This window comes from Arachis hypogaea, chromosome 11, assembly GCF_003086295.3.
Source record: "Arachis hypogaea cultivar Tifrunner chromosome 11, arahy.Tifrunner.gnm2.J5K5, whole genome shotgun sequence".
Lineage (NCBI taxonomy): Eukaryota > Viridiplantae > Streptophyta > Magnoliopsida > Fabales > Fabaceae > Arachis > Arachis hypogaea.
This window is the reverse complement of record NC_092046.1, coordinates 50,355,445-50,369,850: the sequence shown is the minus strand read 5'-3', so window position 1 is coordinate 50,369,850 and position 14,406 is coordinate 50,355,445. Positions and strand designations below refer to the sequence as shown.

At 39.7% G+C, this 14,406-nt stretch overlaps 1 long non-coding RNA gene across 1 annotated transcript; it reads left to right on the top strand.

Annotated features, from left to right (window-relative positions):
• Nucleotides 1-4,009: 4,009 nt before the first annotated feature.
• Nucleotides 4,010-4,726, top strand: LOC140176529 (uncharacterized). Its single transcript, XR_011868140.1, has 2 exons — nt 4,010-4,063; nt 4,137-4,726. It is a non-coding gene; the product is annotated as an uncharacterized lncRNA (long non-coding RNA).
• The last annotated feature ends 9,680 nt before the right edge of the window (nt 4,727-14,406 follow it).

Sequence of the window (14,406 nt, the reverse complement as noted above, 5' to 3'; positions counted from 1 at the left end):
ATTATTATAAGAGATACGTTGCAAGTACAGTTCTTAACCAGCCGAAAATCCACTTATCAATTTAGAAGGGGTTGTCACAAAATTAAAATTAAAATACTGGGAGTATGAATCCCAGGTCGTCTCCCAACGAGTTGCAGAAAGGTGTGCTATTTTATTAATCAGATATTTTCTAAAATGGTTTGAGTTGATAAACAGGAAATTAAATCAGAGAAATTATGTAATTTAAATAAAAACCTTGACTGGGAGTAGATTAGTTGGAAGCCCTATCCTTGATGGAGTTCTCCCAAGATTAAATTGATAATTGAAGGTTGTTCTGCTTAGTTATCCTTTACTAGGTAGAGGAAAGTCAAGCAAGTTGGAAGGCAATTTCTATTCACAAGTTCTAATCCTCTCCCTTGGGAAGGACTAGTGTCAGTGACTAAAGGGAGATCCAACAATAAACCCAATTACAATTTTTCTCTTGAGTAATCCAACTCAAGGTTTCCTTTGAATCATCTCCCAATCAAGTTATGGAACTACTCGCTCATTATGAATGTAAATTTCACAAAATAAGGAAGAGAAATACTGAAAGACATAATAAATAATAATAATCAAAAGGATCAATTAAAAATAAAAATAGTTCTTGTATAAATAAATTCTAGAAATAATCCAAGAGTAACTCTGAGTAAATAAAGGACATGAAAGAGTAGGTGACAAGTAAGGAAACAAACTAGAATGACGAAGTCTTGACGGAGGTAATAACTCTTCTCAATATCCCAATCCAAAAAGCAATAAAATCAAAATCCTAAGAACTATGAATGTGTAGAGAGAAAACCTAGAGGAGGAGTAAATTCAGATCTAAAAAAAACTAAAGCTATACAGAATGAATGTTGTCTTTGGTCTCTGCATGTTCCCCGGGTCTAATCTGCTTTTCTAAGCTGAAAACTGGGTCAAAACAGGGCCCAAAATCGCCTCCAGCAAATTCTGCAGATTCTGCAGATCGCGCGTGTCACGCGATCGCGTCATCCAGGCGTTTGCGTCATCCAGCGTTTTGCCTTGCCACGCGTGCGCGTCGTCCACGCCTTCGCGTCACTCGTGCAGTTTCCAATCTGCGCGGTCGCGTGAGCCCTGCGTCTGCGTCACTGCAATTTCCTCTACGTCGCGCGGTCGCGTGAGCCATGCGTCCGCGTCACTTCTCGCTGATCATCTCCTCAATTTCTTATGTTCCTTCCATTTTTGTAAGCTTCCTTTCTAATCTCCAAGTCATTCATGCCCTATAAAGCCTAAAATACTTAACACACAGATCACGGCATCGAATGGAATAAAGGAGGATTAAGATTACAAAATTAAAAGTCTCTATGAAGCAAGTTTTCAACAATGAAGTATTTTTAGGAAGGAATCATAAATGCATGCTAATCATATGTATAAGTGGGTAAAGATTTGATAAAACTACACAATTAAGCACAATATAAACCATAAAATAGTGGTTTATCAACCTCCCCACACTTAGTCATTAGCATGTCCTCATGCTTAGTTGAAGAAGATAAAATAAATGAGTAGGAACATGTAAAACTCATGCAATGCAATGCAACCTATATATGTCAATGCAACTATATGATTCTTGTCCACTTGGTCAAAAGTAAATAAGCTCTTCAAGACAATCACAAATCAAATTCCACTAATTCAATTCTTATACAGTAACAACAGATAAAAATGCAAGAAGGTAGCTCATGAAAGCAGGGAACATAGAATTTAAACATTGAACCCTTACTGATGATGTATGTACGCTCTGATTTCTCTAGTGTATAGGGTAATCACTCTATCCTTCTCTAATACACGAACCCTAACCTCCCTTTCCACTCCTATATAAACCCCTCTTCACTCCTTCATTTCCACATACCACAAACACTACTTCTCCCCCTTGGCCGAACCGCTAAACCCCCTCCATCTCCTCTATTTCTTCTTCTTCTACTCTCTTATTTCTTCTTTTGCTCGACGACGAGCAAACCTTCTAAATTTGGTGTGGTAAAAGTGTTGCTTTTTGTTTTTCCATAACCATTTATGGCACCTAAGACCAGAGAAACCTTTCGAAAGAGGAAAGGGAAGGCAAAAGCTTCAACCTCTGAGTCATGGGAGATGGAGAGATTCATCTCAAAGGTCCATCAAGACAACTTCTATGAAGTTGTGGCCAAGAAGAAGGTGATCCCTGAGGTCTCTTTCAAGCTAAAAAAGAGTGAATATCCGGAGATCCGACATGTGATTCAAAGAAGAGGTTGGGAAATTCTCACCAACCCCATTCAACAAGTTGGGATATTAATGGTTCAAGAGTTCTATGATTTACTTTCTCAGTTGAATATGGTTTGATTGAAAATGATGGTCAACTTAGAGCTCTTTGTGGAGTTAAGAGTAGGAAAGAGTTGTGTAGTGGTTGGAAACGTCATTCTAAGTTCATGATGGTTGCAAGCTCAAAATTCAAGAGCAATGGTTGGTGTAGAACTAAATTGCATGGGTCTAGGAAGTTGTTTGGAAGCTTCTTTGAGAATTCTAAGGTCATGCCACCCGGATGGAATAATGATGACCAATCTGGGGACGGGTGTCAAAACAAAGTGTGGGATCCCGGATCGCACGAGGAAAATCAAATTTGGGAGCCCATGGTTTGTGAAGAACTCCATCCAAGCTTGAAGATATTAAAATTGAAGAATGGAGCTTATTGGAGATTCAAGCATTGGTGGATGTTCAAGGATAGTTTCAAGCACAAGCCACCTTGAGAGGAGCTCCCCATAAGTCCAATGTAAGACCCAGAACCTTTGAAAAGTCTTTTTATGCGTAAGTCTCAAATCATATAGTTATTTATAGCCTTAATTTCAGAAATTATTTTATTAAAGATAATTAAGGCAAGTTTTGATTTATTGAATTTGAGATAAGTTATGATTATTATCCAATTTTATAATTATTGGATTATTTTCTATATTTGGATTATAAAGTTGATAGTTATGAAATAATAAGGATTTTATATGATTTGGATTAGATAAGTAATATTTTAAATATTATTACTGCTATTTTGGAAAATGAAGAAATTAAGTATATTATTTCTAATTTTTAGATTTGGACATTTTATTGAAAATAATTTGTGAAATTGATGAGCAAATAGTATTTTCTATATATCTCTAGTGTTGGATTTAGTTTGGGTTTCAATTACCATATTATTCCCAACTTTATTTGAAATTACTAAAATGCCCCTAACCCTAAGTTTCAAAAGTGAAACCCTAACCCTGAAACCCTAACCCATGACCCGGTTCCCCCTTTCACCCTCAGCAAACTCAGATTTGAAAACCTGTAGCTGCTACCCCATTTCTTTCCCATCAGCAACTCACACAAAGTTTCCTTTTTCTGGAAAGAAAGAAACAGTGAGCAAGCGGGAGGGGGAGAGAAGGAGGCGCGTCTCGTCGCCGTCGAGCTGGAGGGGGAGCTGTCCGCAGCGCCATGGCACTGCCGCCACCATGCCATGCCTCGCCGCGAGCTACCCAATCGCGCCATCGCTGTCCCGTGGAGCCATCGCCAGGCCGCCGCGCGTGAGGATGCTGGGCCGTCGCTGCCTTCTCGTCGCAAAAGAGAGAGAGAGCTCGCGAACCAGGAAGATCGACCCATGCCTCACCGTCGCCAAGCTCGCGCCGCTGCTGTCCCGTTGAGCTTTTGCCGATGATTGTGCCGCTATTGTCAGAGAAACCTGAGGAGAGAGAGAGAGATGACCCGATGGGAGAGAGGGGGAAGACCACCCGCGACGCTGCCGGAGCTCCCATGGCCGTCAGAGACTGCCACCTACCTCCGCCACTGCTAAGGTTCGCCGCCGGTGCGCCGTTGAAAGGAAGGCCGTTCAGTCACGCCGAGCAGGAGAGACAGAGAGATCTGAAGGTGTGCTAGGAACCCAACCACCGTGCCTGGCCACCGATCGCGTCACCGGCACCGCCTCAGTCGGAACTGCCGCCATCAGAAAAGGGTTCTGGTCGCCAGGAGTGGTTCTGCGACTCCCGGGACCACCGCCGGAGCTTCTGGCTACTGCTGCCGTCGCCGGAAAAGGTTGTCGGTAAGGGTTTTAATTGTGGTTTCTGTCCTTTTTGAATTCCGGGAATATTATAGTCACTGCGTGTTGGTTTCAGTTGGCGCGATCGGAAATTGTCGTCGCTGCCGCTTGAGGTGGCTGCCGGGCTGCCGTTGAACCGGTTCGGAGACCGCTGCCATTTCGGTTCAGCCATTTCTCCTTTGGTTTGGTAAGCGTTTCGATTCGAAAAGCCTTTTGTTACTGTTCTGTCATCATGCACTGAGGTTTGTGGCATTAATCGCTATACGATTGAGTTTCGGTTGTTGTATGTTGCGATTAGAGTTGTTGAGACTGTTGCGGAAGTGGCTTGGAACCGAGGTTTTGGCTGCTGGGATTTTGATTGTTGATCTCGGGTTGAGGCGGAAAGGACTCTATGAGACTTTTGGGTTATGGATTTGCGTTGAGGTAGGGGCGCTTTCCAAACACTATAGTTTATTATTGGAATTATTACATATGGGTACTGATGTGAGATATTGTGTATTTGGTGATTGTATCTGCCTTATGTATTATTTGATTGACTCGAATGACTATGGATATTGGTTTGGCCGAATTGTTGTGTGGCTTGTGAAATGTAATGTTTGAAGTTGATTCTTTAAAGATTTGAAATGAGTTTAATCCGTTGAGGATTGGTTTGAATTGAGTTAATTATTTTGATGATGTGAAAGATAGAATACTCTTGAAATTCAGCCTGGGTTGCTTTAATTGATTTGGTTTTGATAAATGATTTATTGCTGAACCGATTCTTTAAAGCTTTAGAAATGAGTTAAATCGGTTGATATTGAGTTGATTTTTGAAATGGCTTCCTTGAGATATGCCACTGAGGCGACTGTTGGAGTTAGCTTGCTTTTGAATTGATTTCTGGTTTTGAGCTGTTGAAAAGGAATGAGAAACGGTTTAGTTGGGACCCGAACCGGGTGGCAAAAGTCCAAGTTTTAGGGGAGGTGCTGCCGAAATTTCTATAGAATCCGAGTCCTTATTTGAAATGTTAATTGGGGATTTTTGAGTTTAATGCCTTTCCTATCTATTTTGAAGATTGTGAAATTATGGCTTCTTTATTACCTTTACTTAGAACAATTAAGAAAGCAATGAAGTTATGCTTTGAAAGAATTATTGAAAAGAGAATCATGATTTATCCTTATTTTCCAAGAAGAACAGTATGTCTTTGGATACAAGTCATTTGAAAGAGAATTTTGCTTTGAGGCTGTTTTAAAAGGTAAAACGGGTTTATGTTTTTCTCTACTAAACACAAAGATTGTCCCTTGGGAGAGTTTTCGTGATTTTAAAAGGAATTGGATTTCGATTGATGAGCCTCATTATTTTGACGTTTTAAATAAGATTCAAAGTATCTTTTGAACTCTAGTTTAACACAACAAAAATGATTCTCTTATCAGTTTGAAACGCTTCAGATTTAATTATGGAATTGAAGCCGATTTTGTTTAAGTAAAGGAAATGGTTTTGAAAGAAGTAAAGATTACGTGACTCGGTTTGGCTTAGATCCTATTTTCTTACTCAAATCAGAAAGCCAATGTTTTAATGATTTTAAATGAATTTGGCGAAATGAGATATGTTATTCTCCCCTAAAGACTTGGGACTCTGCCGAGAAACTTTGTTATAAAATCCCATTGTTGAATGGATGATTTTGAATGTTTCAAAATAAATCTTTAACTTGCCATGGTTATGGAAGTTTGAAAAGAGGATGCCGAGAGTGGCATTGTTTTCAAAGGGGAATTTACCTTGAGTAAAAGTGGCTTATGAGCCTAAGATGATTTGAGAAATGAAATCTTTAAAGCCAAGGCTGAAAAGAGTTGAAACTCGATTTCAAAGTGAAATGAATTGAGAAAATGATTTATGGCTTAAATGCCGACTTTATGAATTTAATGATGTTGAATGGTGGAAGTGCTGTTTTGTTGTGAGCCGGAATGGCTGTGTATGATTATACATATTGGTTGGTTTTGGATTGAACCGTGAGCCGGAATGGCTGTGTATGATATGAATATTGGCTGGTTCTGGACTGAACCGTGAGCCGGATGGCTGAGATGGATGTTGATCCATGGATGAGATTCAATGCATGTTTATGCTGAATCATTGATAAATGTGAATGTTGCACTTCCACTATCTGAGATACGAGTTTTCCTGGGTAGTAGCAGTGGCTAGCCACCACGTGCTCCAGGTCGAGACTTGATACTCTGTTGACCCTATGTCGTAAGTGTGGCCAGGCACTGTGAAAGGCCCGGATGAGCTCGCCCCCATAAATATTTGATGCGCATAAACGTGTTATGCTACGATTTAGGAAATTGCACGATCGGCAAAATTCCTTCCGGCAAGTGCACCGGTTATCGTCGTCAAGTAAAAACTCACAATAGAGTGAGGTCGAATCCCACAAGGATTGGTTGAGTGAGCAATTCGGATTAGAAGTGTGTTCTAGTTGAGCGGAATCAAGATTTGAGATGAGAATTGCGGAATGTAAAATTGGCGGGAAAAGTAAATGACAAGAAAATTAAATGGCTGAATCTTAAATTGCATGAATTAAAGAGCAGAATGTAAATTGCTGAAATTAAAAGGGAATGGGGATGATTGCAAGAATTGAATTGCAGAATGTAAAGAGAAAGTGGAAATCAGAAATGGGGAATTCATTGGGTTTAAGAGATATTGAAATCTCCGAATCAAAACATGTAAATCTCTTCCTCAACCAATGCATTCATTGAATTTTGCTTGGCAATCTTATATGATTGGATCCCAATTCCTTGGCTCACCAATGCTCTCTAAAAACAAACAAATTCCCAATCCCTTGGTTTAAATGTTCATAAGAAGAGATGATGCTTGATCACTGATTATACCACACAATTTCATGAACCACAATTTGGTAGGATTACATGTCACAATATCCATCCAAACCCCAATCCAATCCACTGTGAGAAAGCTTCTCTAACATGAATCCTCCATTCCTTTCCCAAGGCTCCGAAGGATTCCAAGTATGAGTAGTCTCTTTCCCAAGACAACTACTCAATGGAATTAGATCGAGAAGCTTTCTAACAAAATTCAAGAGAAAAGATTGAAGAAGAAGATAAACTATTATTGATTCATTGAATTACAATAGAGCTCCCTAACCCAATGAAAGGGGGTTTAGTGAATCATAGCTCTGAATTCAATTTCAAAGAAAAAGAAACTAGCTAAAAGTGAAAGTAAAAGTCCTCTTTCTAACTTAACTTCTATCCTATTTATACACTTTCTATATTGAGCTTCAGTTGTGCTTCTTGGGCTTTGAGGCCTCTCCTTGCTTTCCTTTTGTCTTGGGTTTATGATCCATAATCTTGATGAGGTTGTTGATCCAAATCCTGTAACATTTATTGAGCCAACTTAGTGATAATCAAATAATGGCACATGACTCAATAAATGAGATTTCAAACTCATCAATCCCTCAGGCCCAATCCCATAAACCATGATATTCAATTGGGTTTCATACCAAAGTAAGTTTAAGTTAATAATTGTGCTCAAAGACTAACTTAAATCACAATATTTTTGGCCCAGAAACCTTTTTTCAAGAGTGGCGTTTAAGTTGTAGTTTAAGCTTAAACTGCAACTTAAACGCCAGACACTTCCAGTGATGCCATTTGTAGAAGCACGTTTAAGCTTCAGTTAAGGTTAAACTGAAGCTTAAACGTGGAAATGGAAGAAGGTAGCCCGGAGAGTCATGTAGTCGAACACGTTTAAGCTTCAGTTTGAGGTCAAACTGGAGGTTAAACGTGGAAAAGGGTGGAGGCATACTGGAGGTCGAACACGTTTAACCTCCAGTTTGAGGTCAAACTGGAGGTTAAACGTGGAAGCTTGGAATGGTGGCCCTGGAGGTGTCGAACACGTTTAACCTCCAGTTTGGGGTCAAACTGGAGGTTAAACGTGGAGATGGAGAGAGCAACCCTGGAGTGAAAAAACTATCGAACACGTTTAAGCTCCAGTTTGAGTCAAACTGGAGCTTAAACGTGGAATGGCCCCTGGTACTCTTCCTGGTTCTGGCGTTTAACCTCCAGTTTGAGGTCAAACTGGAGGTTAAACGTGGAACTCCTCCCTGGGTGGCATACTCATTCTGGCGTTTAACCTCCAGTTTGAGGTCAAACTGGAGGTTAAACGTGGAATGCTCCTTAAGTGAGGCTTTTCATTCTGGCGTTTAACCTCCAGTTTGAGGTCAAACTGGAGGTTAAACTTCAATCCCAGCATTTCTTATCCTTCATGATTTTGGCGTTTAAGCTCCAGTTTAGGCTTAAACTGGAACTTAAACTCCACATGTGATATTCAAGCTTCCTTTATTGATTTGTTGCTTCCTTGCTTAGCCTCTTCTTCCCTGAAATCATCCAAACAATTGCATCAAAGTCTTGCAAAATTTCATGAGAAATCTTTCATTCATAGCATTTAAGTAATATAACTAAAACTCATGGAATTTGCATCAAAATCATATTGTTTGGATGGTTCATTACTTTGTTCTTCATTTAACCATTTTTGGTTACTTTAAGCTCAAGAAAATGCATAAAATAACTAAAACTAACAGAAAAATGCCAGTGAAACTAGCCTATGATGCCTTGGCATCACAACACCAAACTTAATACTTGCTTGTCCCTAAGCAAGTCCTGAGTTATTTGAGAAGAAAGTATGAACAGAAAGTAATTACATTGGCTATATTAGCAAGCATTTGAAGTTCATCAGAAGGGTTCTATGCAGAAAGTTGCAGCATCACTTTTTCATACTTATCAGGTAGGATTATCACTTTTTCATTGCATCCGTCAAAAATTGCTATGGCCTCCTGTTATTCTTATGTCTTTGGCACTTCTCTTTTGTTTTTCTTTTCTTTTTCTTAGAGCTTCTTTTGCTCCTTGTTTGCTTAGTGTCATGTGTTGCACAAGCCTTTGGCATTTTCTTTTTCTTATCAGTGCACTACACATATCCACTTTAGGCATTTTAGTTCACATTTCTTCTTGAGACATTGGTGCCCAGCACCTCTTTGTGTGACTAAATGTTTTGTATTGAGGTTGCTCTTGATAATGGACTTTTGGTTGATAATCCCGGGTTAGTTAACCCAAGTTACCAAGTGTTGAAACACTCCTCAGAACCTATTCATCCAAGCATATCCTTAATACATAAACACCACAGGCATTTGTCTCAGAAGTTCAAACCATTGGTGCCTAGCTTATTTTCTCAATTTTTTTGCTTTTTGGTTGCCATTTTCCGTGGCTTTTTCTTTTCCTTTTTCTTTCTTTTTCATGGCCAAAGACATTTATTCATCAAGATCCATAGACAATTTTTACTTCTACATAAAAAATGATAATTCTACACTCTAATTTTAGTGATGTGACTAAACAATCAAGCATGCATACCACCACTTAATTCTACTTGATTTGTCACTAATTTAGCCAAGTTACTTTTGTTCAAGCTTTTCTTTTATTTTTGGAAACAGAACAAGCATGGCAGGCACTTGTTTAAGAAGGTGAAGTTATATCCAAACATCTAAGCATTCACTTTATTCAAAGCAATTAACAAAAAAAACTACACATTCCAGAAAGATTCAACATTTACAGTTTAAACCAGAACACGCATGCTTTTGTTTAACCTTTTTAAAGAATTATCAAGGAATAATACCACCTTGTGAAATTCCTTGTTTTCTCTTTGTTGTCAGGAAACACTTTGATTTATCCTTCTTCTTCCTAAATGTTGCTTCATGCTTTAAGGTTCTTGTTTCCTTTCCTGCAAAGAGTAATGAAGTTGCTTGCTCCTCAAGCACTTAAGTGGTTAGCTCAACTATGTGTGGGTAAGTATCGGATTCTTAAGTTGGTGTGTGAACACCAAACTTAGTCTCCCACTTACTTCTCTGTGTTCTTTGAATCCTTGAGTTATCTTGGAATGATGTTGCTACTAAGGGTTTTAAGCATTTCTGTGACTGCTTAGAATAGTTGTTCCTTTCACATAATTCAAAGGTTGTTGTGTTCAGTTGATCTTTATGGTGGAACACCAAACTTAGAGTCACACATTCCCCTTTGACTTATGGATCCATGAATTCATTGTTTGTTGTGAAACACCAAACTTAATTCTTTGCAATGCACAGAAACTACTTTACCCCTTTTATTGAAACAAATAAAAGAAACAGCAAAAAGGTATTACCTCAGGTTGGGTTGCCTCCCAACAAGCGCTTGTTTAACGTCATTAGCTTGACGGTCAGCTTCCTCAGTTGAGGTGATATTTAACTTTGTCCTTCTCCTCCACATCTCCCAAGTAATGTTTGAGTCTTTGACCGTTAACAATGAAGGTTCGTTGCGACTTTTCTTCCATGATTTCTACTTGTCCATAGTTGGAGACCTTGGTGACAAGGAATGGTCCAGACCACCTTGATTTTAACTTCCCTGGAAATAGCTTTAGCCTAGAATTGTAGAGCAATACTTTTTGCCCTTCTTTAAATTTCCTTGGGGCTATGTTGCTGTCATGCTTCTTCTTTGCTCTTTCTTTGTAAATTTTGGCATTCTCATAAGCTTCCGCTCTGAATTCTTCCAATTCTTGAATTTGCAACATCCTTCTTTCTCCAGCGGCTTTGTTGTCCAAGTTCAGAAGTTTCAAGGCCCAGTATGCCTTGTGCTCCAACTCCAGTGGCAGATGGCAAGCTTTTCCATATACTAGTTGGTAAGGAGACATTCCAATTGGTGTTTTGAAAGCTGTCCTATATGCCCAAAGAGCATCATCTAGCTTAATCGACCAGTCCTTTCTTGAAGTTCCCACAGTTTTTTCCAGGATTCTTTTGAGTTCTCTGTTAGATATTTCGGCTTGCCCACTTGTCTGTGGATGGTATGGTGTGGCTACCCTGTGTTTGACTCCATATTTTAGGAGCAATGCCTCTAATGGTTTGTTGCAAAAGTGGCTTCCTCCATCACTGATGATTGCTCTTGGAACCCCAAAACGGCAAAAAATGTGTTTTCTGAGGAAGTTCATGACTACCTTATTATCATTGGTTGGAGTTGCTATTGCTTCAACCCATTTGGAGACATAATCTACTGCCACAAGAATGTAATTATTCGAGTATGAGGAGGGAAATGGTCCCATGAAATCTATCCCCCATACATCAAACAATTCAAGTTCCAGAATGAATTGTTGTGGCATTTCATTTCTTCTTGGCAGGTTCCCAGCTTTCTGGCATTCAGGGCAGTGCTTCACTAATTCTTTTGCATCTTTGAAAATAGTAGGCCAATAAAAACCACACTGCAACACCTTAGCTGCTGTTCTTTCCCCTGCAAAGTGCCCTCCATAAGTGGAGCCATGGCAGTCCCATAAAACTTCCCTTCCTTCTTCCTCGGATATGCATCTTCTGAGTATGCCATCGGAACATTTTTTGAACAAGTATGGTTCGTCCCAGATGAAGTATTTGGCATCATTTACCAATTTCTTCTTTTGATGTTTGTTAAATTCCAAAGGTAAACTCCCAGTGGCCTTGAAGTTTGCTATGTCTGCAAACCAGGGTGCTTTGTGAATTAGCATGAGTTGTTCATCAGGAAAGCACTCATTTACATGTGTGCTTTGTGTGCTTCCTTCTTCACATGGTATCCTTGATAAATGATCTGCCACCTTGTTCTCTACACCCTTCTTGTCTTTGATTTCAATGTCAAATTCCTGCAACAAAAGAACCCATCTAATAAGTCTCGGTTTAGATTCTTGTTTGGCAAGTAAATATTTTAACGCTGAATGATCAGTGAAAACAATGACTTTAGATCCAATGAGATAAGATCTAAATTTTTCAAATGCAAAGACTATTGCCAAGAGTTCTTTTTCAGTGGTTGTATAATTCCTTTGGTTAGCATTCAAGACTTTACTGGCATAATAAATCACATGTACCAAATTGTCTTTCCTTTGTCCTAACACTGCCCCAATAGCAAGGTCTGATGCATCACACATCAGTTCAAACGGTAAGTTCCAATCAGGTGGGGCAATGATAGGTGCAGAGGAAAGTTTTTGCTTCAAAAGTTCAAAGGCTAGCATGCAATTTCCATCAAATACAAAGGGTGTATCAGAGACAAGCAAGTTACTCAAAGGTTTGGCTATTTTAGAAAAGTCTCTAATAAACCTTCTGTAAAAACCAGCGTGGCCCAAAAAGCTCCTAACTGCCTTGACATTACTTGGTGGAGGTAGTTTTTCAATGATTTCCACCTTAGCTCTGTCCACCTCCATGCCTCTATTAGAGATTTTGTGGCCAAGGACTATTCCTTCTGTGACCATGAAATGACACTTTTCCCAGTTTAATACTAGATTAGTCTCTTGGCACCTCTTAAGCACCAAGGCAAGGTGGTGTAGGTAGCTGGGAAAAGAATCCCCAAACACAGAAAAATCGTCCATGAAGACCTCAATAAATTTTTCAATCATGTCCGAAAAGATGGACAGCATGCATCTTTGGAAAGTGGCAGGTGCATTGCACAATCCAAAGGGCATGCGTCTATAAGCAAAAACTCCATATGGACAAACAAATGATGTTTTCTCTTGATCACTAGGATCAACTACTATTTGGTTGTAGCCTGAATATCCATCCAAGAAACAATAGTAAGCATGTCCGGCAAGCCTTTCAAGCATCTGATCCATGAATGGGAGTGGGAAATGATCTTTTCTGGTGGCTTCATTGAGCTTCCTGTAGTCTATGCACATCCTCCACCCAGTAACGGTTCTTGTGGGTATGAGTTCGTTCTTCTCATTTGGCACCACCGTTATGCCACCTTTCTTGGGAACTACATGGATGGGACTAACCCATGGGCTATCAGAAATGGGGTAGATTACCCCTGCCTGCCATAACTTCCTCACTTCCTTTTGTACCACTTCTTTCATGACGGGATTCAATCTTCTTTGAGCTTGAATGGAGGGTCTAGCATCTTCTTCTAACAAGATTTTATGCATGCATATGGATGAACTTATCCCCTTCAAATCAGCTAGGGTCCATCCAATGGCATCTTGATGAGTTTGCAGCACCTTGATCAATTCTTCTTCTTGTTCTTGGCTCAAGGCCGAGCTAATGATAACAGGGTGACTCTCATCACTACCCAAGTATGCATACTTGAGATTAGGGGGCAATGCTTTGAGCTCAGGTTTTGGTGCTTCCTTTTCTTCTTTCACTTTCTCTGGCCTGCTTAGCATAGTTGTGTCATCATCCTTGATATCACTAACTTCAATATCCTTGGTGAACTCCTCCTCTGCCACTTCCTTTATTGTTTCCTCAAAAGTTTCTTGTACTGCAATGTCCACTACATCAACCCTCATGCATTCCCTTAGTGATTCTGATGGATAGCTCATTGCCTTGAATACATTAAACACCAATTTCTCATCATGGAGTCTAAGAGTGAGTTCACCCTTTTGTACATCTATGATGGCTCCAGCAGTAGCTAGGAAGGGTCTTCCCAGAATTATTGAAGCTTTGGCTTCTTCCTCCATATCTAACACCACAAAATCAGCAGGAAATATAAATTCTCCCACCTTCACCAACAAATCCTCAACTATCCCATGAGGGAATTTAAAAGTTCGATCTGCCAATTGGAGGGCCATTCTTGTTGGTTTGGCCTCTTCAATCTTCATTCTTTTCATCATTGTTAGCGACATCAAATTGATGCTGGCCCCTAAATCACACAAGGCCTTCTCCACCATGACTTCTCCTATAATACAGGGGATTTGGAAACTGCCTGGGTCCTTCAATTTCTGAGGCAATTTGTGCTGAATGATGGCACTGCATTCTTCAGTTAACAACACAGTTTCCTCATTTCTCCAGCTTCTCTTCTTGGTCATCAATTCTTTTAAGAATTTTGCATAGAGTGGCATTTGCTCTATTGCTTCAGCAAAGGGAATGTTGATTTGAAGCTTCTTGAAAATCTCCAAGAACCTGGAGAATTGGCCATCCTTTTCACTTTTCATCAAACGTTGAGGATAAGGTGCTTTAGGTGTGTAAGGCTTCAAGACCTCTTTTTCTTTTTCTTTTGTTGCAAACGGTGTAACAGATTGTCCTTGTTCTTTGTCTTTCACATTTTCCTTTACTTCATCCTCTGTGGTTTCCCTTGAAATCTCCTTTAGATTCTTTCCACTTCTGAGGGTTATGGCCTTACATTCCTCCCTTGCAATAGCCTTAACAGTATGAGAACTGCTTGTCCCAGGGGCTTGCTTAGTCAAATACAAAATTTGATTTTCTAGCTTCTGGATGGCAGCTCCTTGGTTTTGCAAGTTAGAATTTACTTCTTCCTTAAAAGCCTTCAATTCAATTATGTCTTGGCTCATGGTTGCAAGCATTCCTTCCATCCGGTTTAATTGATCTTGAAATTGTTGGTTCGGATTAG